General features: G+C 39.4%; 1 pseudogene; it reads left to right on the top strand.

Moving 5' to 3' along the window:
• Positions 1-282: 282 nt before the first annotated feature.
• On the top strand, positions 283-1483 carry LOC118529989 (heterogeneous nuclear ribonucleoprotein A1-like; annotated as a pseudogene).
• The last annotated feature ends 8832 nt before the right edge of the window (positions 1484-10315 follow it).

Raw genomic sequence — 10315 nt, 5'->3', positions numbered from 1 at the left:
CTGCAGCCCAGGAATAAATCCCACTTGATCGTGGTGAATAATTCTTTTAATGTACCATTGCATTTGATATGCTAGTGTCTTGTTTAGAATTTTTGCATCCATGTTCATCAGGGATATTGGCCTTTAACTCTCCTTTTTAGTGGGGTCTTTGTCCTGTTTTGAAAATAAGGTCATGGTGCCCAGTAGAATGAGTTGGGAAGAGATACTTTTGTTAGATTACACCTTTCTGCCCATGGACTCCAATAAGTAAGCATCGTTAAAACCTCCCCTCCCATCACCGTCATGTCTAAGTCAGAGTCTCCCAAAGAGCCTGAACAGCTGCGGAAGCTCTTCATCAGAGGTTTGAGCTTTGAAACAACCGGTGAGAGTCTGAGGAGCCATTTTGAGCAATGAGGAATGCTTACAGACTGTGTGGTAATGAGAGATCCAAACACCAAGCACCCCAGAGGCTTTGGGTTTGTTATATATGCCACTGTGGAGGAGGTGGATGCAACCATGAATGCAAGGCCACACAAGGTGGATGGAAGAGTTGTGGAACCAAAGAGGGCTGTCTCAAGAGAAGATCTCAAAGACCTGGTGCCCACTTAACTGTGAAAAAGATTTTTGTTGGTGGCATTAAAGAAGACACTGAAGAACATCATCTAAGAGATTATTTTGAACAGTATGGGAAAATTGAAGTGATTGAGATCATGACTGACCGAGGCAGTGGCAAAAAGAGAGGATTTGCTTTTGTAACATTTGATGACCATGACTCTCTAGACAAGACTATCATTCAAAAATACCATACTGAGAATGGCCACAACTGTGAAGTAAGGAAAGCCCTATCTAAGCAAGAGATGGCTAGTGCTTCATCCAGCCAAAGAGATCGAAGTGGTTCTGGAAACTTTGGTGGTGGTCGTGGAGGTGGTTCTGGTGGGAATGACAACTTTGGTCGTGGAGGGAACTTTGGTGGTCGAGGTGGCTTTGGTGGCAGTCGAGGTGGTGGTGGATATGGTGGCAGTGGAGATGGCTATAATGGATTTGGTAATGATGGAAGCAACTTTGGAGGTGGTGGAAGCTATAATGATTTTGGCAATTACAACAATCAATCCTCAAATATTGGACCCATGAAAGGAGGAAATTATGGAGGCAGAAGTTCTGGCCCCTGTGGTGGTAGAGGCCAATACTTTGCCAAACCACGAAACCAAAGTGGCTATGGCGGTTCCAGCAGCAGCAGTAGCTATGGCTGTGGCAGAAGGTTTTAATTACTGCCAGGAAACAAAACTTAGCAGGAGAGGAGAGCCAGAGAAGTGACAGGGAAGCTACAGGTTACAACAGATTTGTGAACTCAGCCAACCACAGTGGTGGCAGGGCCTAGCTGCTACAAAGAAAACATGTTTTAGACAATACTCATGTGTATGGGCAAAAAACTCAAGGACTGTATTTGTGAATAATTGTATAACAGTTTATTTTAGTTTCTGTTCTGTGGCAAGTGTAAAGCATTCCAACAAAGGGTTTTAATGTAGATTTTTTTTTTTTTTGCACCCATGCTGTTGATTGCTAAATATAATAGTCTGATCATGACGCTGAATAAATGTGTCCTTAAAAAAAAACGGAATGAGCTGGGAAGTGTTCCTTCCATTTCTACTTTTTGGAACAGGTTGAGAAGAGTAGGTATTAATTCTTCTTTAAATTTCTGGTAGAATTCCCCTGGGAAGTCATCTGGCCCTGGACTTTGGTTTGTTGGGAGATTGTTGATTACTGACACAATTTCTTTGCTGGTTATTGGTCTGGTCAAATTTTCTATTTCTTCCTGTTTCAGATTTGGTAGTTTGTATGTTTCTAGGAATTTATCCATTTCTTCTAGATTTCCCAGATTGTTGACATATAATTTTTCATAATATTCTCTAATCAAAATAATTGTTTGAATTTCAAATAATCCAATATAGAAATGGACAGAAGACATGAACAGACATTTCTCCAAAGAAGACATACAGATGGCCAATAGACACATGAAAATATGCTCAACATCACTTATCATCAGGGAAATGCAAATCAAAACCACAAAGAGATATCACCACACACCTGTCAGAATGTCTACAATCAAAAACATAAGAAACAAGTGTTGGTGAGGATGTAGAGAAAAAGGAACCCTCATGCACTGTTGGTGGGAATGCAAACTGATACAGTCACTGTGGAAGACAGTGTGGAGGTTCCTCTAAAAATTAAAATGAGGGATGCCTGGGTGGCTCAGTCCATTAAGTGTCTACCTTTGACTCAGGTCATGATCCCAGGGTCCTGGGACTGAGTCCCTCATTGGGCTCCTTGCTCAGAAGGGAGCCTGCTTCTCCCTCTGCCTGTTGCTCCCCCTGCTTGCGCTCACTCTCACTCTCTCTCTCTCTCTGACAAATAAATAAAATGTTTTTAAAAAATAAAAATAAATTAAAATTAAAATGAGAACTACCATGTGATCTAATAATCACACTACTCGGTATTTACCAGAAGAATACAAGAACAGTAATTTGAAAGGATATATGCACTCCTATGTCTATTGAAGCATCATATACAATAGCCAATTTATGGAAAGAGCCCAAATGTCCACTGATACATGAATAGAAAAAGAAAATGTGGCGTATATATATATACAATGTAATATTATTCAGCCATAAAAAGAATGAAATCTTGCCATTTTCAACAACATGGATGGAGCTAGAGAGTATAATATTAAGCAAATGTCAGTCAGATAAAGACAAATGCCATATGATTTCACTCATATGTGGAATTTAAGAAACAAAACAAAGGGAGAAAAAAGAGACAAACTAAAAAACTAAAGAGAACATGGTTACCAGAGGGGAAGTGGGTAGGGGGATTGGTGAAATAGGTGAAAGGGATTAAGAGTACACTTACTTTGTTGAGCACTGAGTCATATATGGAATTGTTGAATCATTATATTGTACACCTGAAACTAATCTAACACTGTATGTTAACTACACTGGAATTAAAATTTTAATTGTTTAAAAAAATAAGAGCTGCAAAAGGCCTTTAAGCCTATGAAACAATGCTTGGCATTATTAGTTATTCATTAGGAAAATGAAAGTCAAATGACAAAATTGGCATACAATTTCACACCCACTAGGATGACTATAAATAAAAAGATATATAATAATAAGTGTTGGTGAGTTGTAAAGAAATTGAAACTATTTTACCCTGCTGGTTGGAATACAAAATGTGGTACAGCCACTGAGGAAAGTAGATCAGCAATTTTTCAAAAAGGTGAGCATTAAGGAGGGCACTTGATGAGATGAGCACTGGATGTTATATGCAACTGATGAATCATTGAAGACTACATCTGAAACTAATGATGTACTGTATGTTGGCTAACTGAATTTAAATTAAAAAAAAAAGAAAAACAAAAAATTACCATAATAGACCCAGCAACTCTACTTCTGGGTATATACCCTAGAGAACTGAAAACAAATGTCCATACAAAAAGCAGCACACTAATGCTCATAACAGTATTAATAATAGCTAAAAAGTAGAAACAACCCAATGTCTATCCATTAAATACAAAAGGTGGTATATCAATGCAGAGGAATGGAACGTTATTTGGCAATATAAAAATGAAGTATTGCAACATGAATGAACCTCATAAACATTATGCTAAATGAAAGAAGACAGTCACAAAAGACCACATATATCCATCACCCATTTAACCCATTCCCCCACCCACTTCCCCCTCCATTAACCATCAGTTTGTTCTCTACAATTAAGAGTCTGTTTCTTGGTTTGCCTCTTCCCACCCACCTCCCGCCATGTTCATTTGATTTGTTTCTTAAATTCCATGTATGGGTGAAATCATATGGTATTTGTCTTTCTATGCCTGACTTATTTTGCTTAGCATAATACTCTCTAGCTCTATCCACGTCATTGTAATTGGCAAGATTTCATTCTTCTTATGGCTGAGTAATATTCCTGTGTGTGTGTATGATATCTTCTTTACCTTTAATATCTTCTATATCTTCAATATATATAAAACATCTTCTTTATCTTCAATATCTTCTATATACATATATATATATTACATCTCTTTTTTAATTTTATTTTATTATGTTAGTCACCATACATCATTAGTTTTTGATGTAGTGATCCATGATTCATTGTTTTCATATAACACCCAGGGCTCCATGCAGTATGTGCCCTCCTTAATACCCACCACCGTGCTAACGCATACACCCACCCCCCCTCCCCTCTAAAACCCTCAGTTTGTTTCTCAGAGTCCATACTCTCTCATGGTTCATCCCTCCCTCCGAGTTCACCCCTTCATTTTTCCCTTCTTTCTCCTAATGTCCTCCATGCTATTCCTTATGTTCCATAAATAAGTGAAACCATATGATAATTGACTTTCTCTGCTTGACTTAGTTCACTTAGCATAATCTCCTCCAGTCCCATCCATATTGATGTAAAAGTTCGGTATTCATTCTTTCTGATGGCTGAGTAATATTCCATTGTATATGTGGACCACATCTTCTATATCCATTCATCTGTTGAAGGGCATCTCAGCTCTTTCCACAGTTTGGCTATTGCGGACATTGCTGCTATGAACACGGGGTGGCATGTGCCCCTTCTTTTCACTACATCTGTGTCTTTGGGGTAAATACCCAGGAGTGCAATTGCTGGGTCATAGGGTAGCTCTATTTTTAATTTTTTGAGGAACCTCCACACTGTTTTCTAAAGTGGCTGTACCAACTTGCATTCCCACCAACAGTGTAAGAGGGTTCCCCTTTCTCCACAGCCTCTCCAACATTTGTTGTTTCTTGCTTTGTCAATTTTTGCCATTCTAACTGGTGAGATACCACCATTCAAAGGTGGTATCTCAATGTGGTTTTGATTTGAATTTCCCTGATGGCTAATGATGTTAAACATTTTTTCATGTGTCTGTTAGCCATTTGTAAGTCTTCTTTGGAGAAGTGTCTGTTCATGTCTTCTGCCCATTTTTTGACTTATTTGTTTTTTGGGTGTTGAGTTTGAGAAGTTCTTTATAGATCTTGGAAATCAGTGCTTTGTCTGTAGTGTCATTTGCAAATATCTTCTCCCATTCTGTGGGTTGTCTCTTTGTTTTGTTGACTGTTTCCTTTGCTGTGCAGAAGCTTTTTTCTTGATGAAGTACCAAGAGTTCATTTTTGCTTTGCTTCACTAGCCTTTGGAGATGTATCTTGAAAGAAGTTGGTGTGGCCGATGTCGAAGAGGTTACTGCCTATGTTCTCCTCTACGATTTTGATGGATTCCTGTCTCACATTGAAGTCTTCCATCCATTTTGAGTTTATCTTTGTGTATGGTGTAAGAGAATAGCCCAGTTTCATTCTTCTATATATAGCTGCCCAATTTTCCCAGCACCATTTATTGAAGAGACTATCTTTTTTCTATTGCATATTTTTTCCTGCTTTGTCGAAGATTATTTGACCATAGAGTTGAGGGTCCATATCTGGGCTCCCTATTCTGTTCCATTGGTCTATATGTCTGTTTTTGTGCCAGTACCATGCTGTCTTGGTGACCACTGCTTTGTAATATAGCTTGAAATCCGGCAATGTGATGCCCCAGCTTTGTTTTTCTTTTTCAACATTTCCTTGGCAATTCAGGGTCTTTTCTGATTCCATACAAATTTTAGAATTGTTTGTTCCAGCACTTTGAAAAATGTCATTGGAATTTTGATCCGGATGGTGTTGAAGGTATAGATTGCTCTGGGTAGCATAGACATTTTAACAATGTTTATTCTTCTGATCCAGAAGCATGGAATGTTTTTCCATCTTTTTGTGTTTTCTTCAATTTCTTTCATGAGTGTTCTGTAGTTCCTAGAGTATAGATCATTTACCTTTTTGGTTAGGTTTATTCTGAGGTATCTTATGGTTTTTAGTGCTATTGTAAATGGAATTGATTCCCTAATTTATCTTTCTACAGTTACATTGTTAGTGTATAAGAAAGTAACAGATTTCTGTGCATTGATTTTGTATCCTGCCACATTACTGAATTGCTGTGTGAGTTCTGGTAATTTGTGGGTGGAGTCTTTTGGGTTTTCCACATAAAGTGTCATGTCAATTCATTACTGAATTGCTGTGTGAGTTCTGGTAATTTGGGGGTGGAGTCTTTTGGGTTTTCCACATAAAGTGTCATGTCATCTATTGACTTATCCTTTGCCAATTTGAATACATTTTATTTCTTTTTGTTGTCTGATTGCTGTTGCTAGGACTTCTAGTACTATGTTGAACAATAGTGGTGAGAGTGGGCATCCTTGATGTGTTCCTGATCATAAGGGAAAGGCTCTCATTTTTTTCCCCGTTGAGGGTGATATTCGCTGTGTGTTTTTCATAGATGGATTTTATGAACTTGAGGAATGTTCCCTCTATCCCTATATTCTGAAGAATTTTAATCAGGAAAGGATGCTGTATTTTATCAAATGCTTTTTCTGCATCAATTGAGAGGACCATATGGTTCTTCTCTCTCCTCTTATTAATGTGTTCTATCACATTGATTGATTTGCGATGAACCACCCTTGCATCCCAGGGATAAATCCCACTTGGTCATGGTGGATGATCCTTTTAACTTATTGTTGGATCCTATCAGCTAGGATTTTGTTGAGAATTTTGAAATCTGTATTTGTAAGGGTTATTGGTCTGAAATTCCCCTTTTTGATGGGGTCTTTTCCTGTTATGGGGATTAAGGTAATGCTGGCCTCATAGAATGAGTCTGGAAGCTTTCCTTCTGTTTCTATTTTTTGAAACAGCTTCAGGAGAATAGGTATTATTTCTTCTTTGAATATTTGGTAGAATTCCCCAGGGAATCCATCAGGCCCTGGACTCTTGTTTTTTGGGAGGTTTTTGATCACTGCCTCAATCTCGTTACTGGTTATTGGCCTATTCATGTTGTCAATTTCTTCCTGTTTCAGTCTTGGCAGCTTATAGGTTTCCAGGAAGGCCTCCATTTCATCCAGATTGCTCAGTTTATTGGCATATAGTTGATAATAATTTCTAATAATTGTTTCTATTTCCTTGGTGTTAGTCATGATCTCTCCCTTTCATTCATAATTTTATTAATTTGGATCCTTTCTCTTTTCTTTTGGATAAGTCTGGCCAGTGGTTTATCAATCTTATTAATTCTTTCAAAGAACAAGCTTCTAGTTTCGTTGATCTGCTCTACTGTGTTTCTGGGTTCTAATTTATTGATCTCTGTTCTAATCTTAATTATTTCTCTTCTAATGAATGGCTTAGGCATCGTTTTGTTGCTTTTTCTCTAGTTCTTTAAGGTGTAAAGTAAGTTGGTGAATTTGGGATTTTTCTATTTTTTTGGGTGAGGCTTGGATGACTATGTATTTCCCCCTTAGGATCGCCTTCGCAGTATCCCATAGGTTTTGGACCAATGTGTTTTCATTCTCATTGGTTTCCATGAATTGTGTAAGTTCTTCTTTGATTTCTTGGTTGACCCAAACATTCTTGAGCAGAGTGGTCTTTAGGTTCCAAGTGTTTGAATTTCTTCCAAATTTTTTCTTGTGATTGAGTTCCAGTTTTAAAGCATTATGGTCTGAGAATATGCAGGGTATAATCTCAATCTTTTGGTATCAGTTGAGACCTGATTTGTGACCCAGTATGTGGTCTATTCTGGAGAAAGTTCCGTGTGCGCTCGAGAAGAATGAGTATTCTTTTGTTTTAGGGTGGAATGTTCTGTATATATCTATGAGGTCCATCTGGTCCAGTGTGTCATTCAAAGCTCTTGTTTCTTTGTTGATTTTCTGCTTAGATGATCTGTCTATTGCTGAGAGTGGAGTACTGAGGTCTCCTACAATTAACATATTATTATCAGTATGACTTTTTATTTTGGTTAACAGTTGGCTTATGTAGATGGCTGCTCCCATGTTGGGGGCGTAGATATTTACAACTGTTAGATCTTCTTGTTGGATAGACCCTTTAAGCATGATATAGTGTTCTTCTGTGTCTCTAAGTACAGTCTTTAAAATCTAATTTGTCTGATATAAGAATTGCTACCCCAGCTTTCTTTTGAGGTCCACTGGCATGGAAGATGGATCTCCATCCCTTCACTTTCAATCTGGATGTATCTTTAGGTTCCAAATGAGTCTCTTGTAGATGGCATATGTATGGGTCCTGTCTTTTTATCCAATCTGCAACCCTGTGCCTTTTTTTTTTTTAACCCTGTGCCATTTTATGGGAGCATTTAGGCCATTCACCTTGAGAGTGATTATTGAAAGATATGAATTTACTGTTATCATGTTGCCTGTGAAGTCCTTGTTTCTATAGATTGTCTCTGTAAATTTCTGTTCCATATCACTCTTGGGGTCGTTCTCCTTTTATAGAACCCCCCTTAATATTTCTTGCAGGACCGGCTTAGTGGTCACATATTCTTTCAGTTTCTGCCATTCTTGGAAGCTCTGCATCTCTCCATCCATTCTAAATGACAGCCTTGCCAGATAAAGTATTCTTGGCTGCATGTTCTTCTCATTTACTACCCTGAATATGTCTTGCCAGCCCTTTCTGGCTTGCCAGGTCTCTGTGGATAAGTCTGACATTACTCTGATGTTCCTCCCTCTGTATGTAAGGAATCTCTTCCCCCTAACTGCCCTTAAGATGGTTTCCTTGGTTCTAAGATTTGCGAGTTTTACTATTACCTGCCAGGGTGTTGGCCTCTTTTCCTTGATCTTGGGAGGGGTCCTCTCTGCCTCTAAGACACGAAAGCTTGTTTCATTCCCCAGATTAGGGAAGTTCTCAGCTATGATTTGCTCAAATATATCTTCTAGTCCTCTCTCTCTTTCCACCCCCTCAGGGATCCCAATAATTCTGACATTGGAACGTTTCATGGTGTCACTTATTTCTCTGGTTCTGTTTTCATGGATTTTGAGTTGCTTCTCCCAGGTCTCCTCTTTATCCTTCTTTTCTATCAATTGGTCTTCTAGATCACTAATTCATTCTTCTGCCTTGCTTACCCTGTTAGATTATCTAGATTAGATTGGATCTCATTGATAGTATTTTTAAGTTCTGCCAGTTCAGCTTTCATTTTTGCCCTTAGAGACTCTATGTTGCCATTAATCGATTTCTCCATTCTAGCTATTGTCTTCACAACTGCTACCCTGAATTCCATTTCCTGACATCTTGGTTATATCTGAATCCATTTGTAAATCTGTGGCATAAGTCATAATCTCTGAGTCTTTCCTATTTGGGGGGTTCCTCCTTCTAGTCATTCTGTTGAGGGGTGGTTGAGGGAATGTACAGAGTCCAAATTATTGACCACAACCCAAGCAAGATGCACCTATTTTATGGGGACATTAGGGTTGTTGGTCTCTTGTTCTCCCAGCCTGTCTTCTAGGGGAGGGGCCTGCCAGGTGGTTACTCAGGCAACCCTGTTTGGGCAGAGTTGCCCTGCCCCCTGTGGTGGGGGGGTCAGTGAAACTGGTTTTGGGGGGCTTTTGTTTTCTGGCTGCTTTCCCTGGTGGCTTTCCCATCTCTTCTGAGAGTCAGAGCAGAAGGGATCGTTTCCAATCCTCTGCCTCAGAACAGAGAGATCACAGTCTGTTCTTCAGTGAGCTCTCCAGGCCACACTATCTCTGTTTCTGTCTATGCTGCTGAAAACTGTAGCATCCTGTGTTGTGCGCCCCTCAGCAGTACTCCCAGTCCTCACCTCCAGGTCGGGGCACGTCTTTGCCCTTTGTGCTTCTAAAACCACCAGCCACCCCAGTTTGCATGTGTGGCCCCGCCTTTCTAGGTTTTAGTCCAGGGGCCTGCCCTAAAGTCCTTTCCCTGCCACTACCGCTACTGGTCTGCGTGTCTGTGCCCCATCCCCAGCGTGGGAGGTTATCGCTCCCTGGTGGTGCAGGATCCCAACAGCTCATCTCCTCCCCCTTCCTTTTATCTTCAGATATGAGCCAGCAGAATCAGGGCTCCCCGCTTCATACCTCGAAACCAACCACTTGCGATATTCTGTTTGTAGAGATCCAGATATATCTTCTTACATCTCAGGCTGATTTTGTGGGTGTTCAGAGTGGTCTGGTAGATATCCAGCTCAATTCCAGGGACCAGTTGGAATAAGGTCCCCTATTCCTCTGCCATCTTTTCCTCTCTCCTATATATTACATCTTCTTTATCCATTCATCAGTCAATGGACATTTGGGCTCTTTCCATAATTTGGCCATTGTTGATAATGCTGCTATAAACATGAAAGGTGCACATATCCCTTTGAATTAGTATTTTTGTACTCTTTGGGTAAATACCTAGTAGTGCAATTGCTGGATCATAGAGTAGTTCTATTTTTAAATTTTTGAGGAACCTCCATACTATTT

Source organism: Halichoerus grypus, chromosome X (genome assembly GCF_964656455.1).
Source record: "Halichoerus grypus chromosome X, mHalGry1.hap1.1, whole genome shotgun sequence".
NCBI classification, from domain to species: Eukaryota; Metazoa; Chordata; class Mammalia; order Carnivora; family Phocidae; genus Halichoerus; species Halichoerus grypus.
This window is presented reverse-complemented; position numbering and strand designations above follow the sequence as displayed.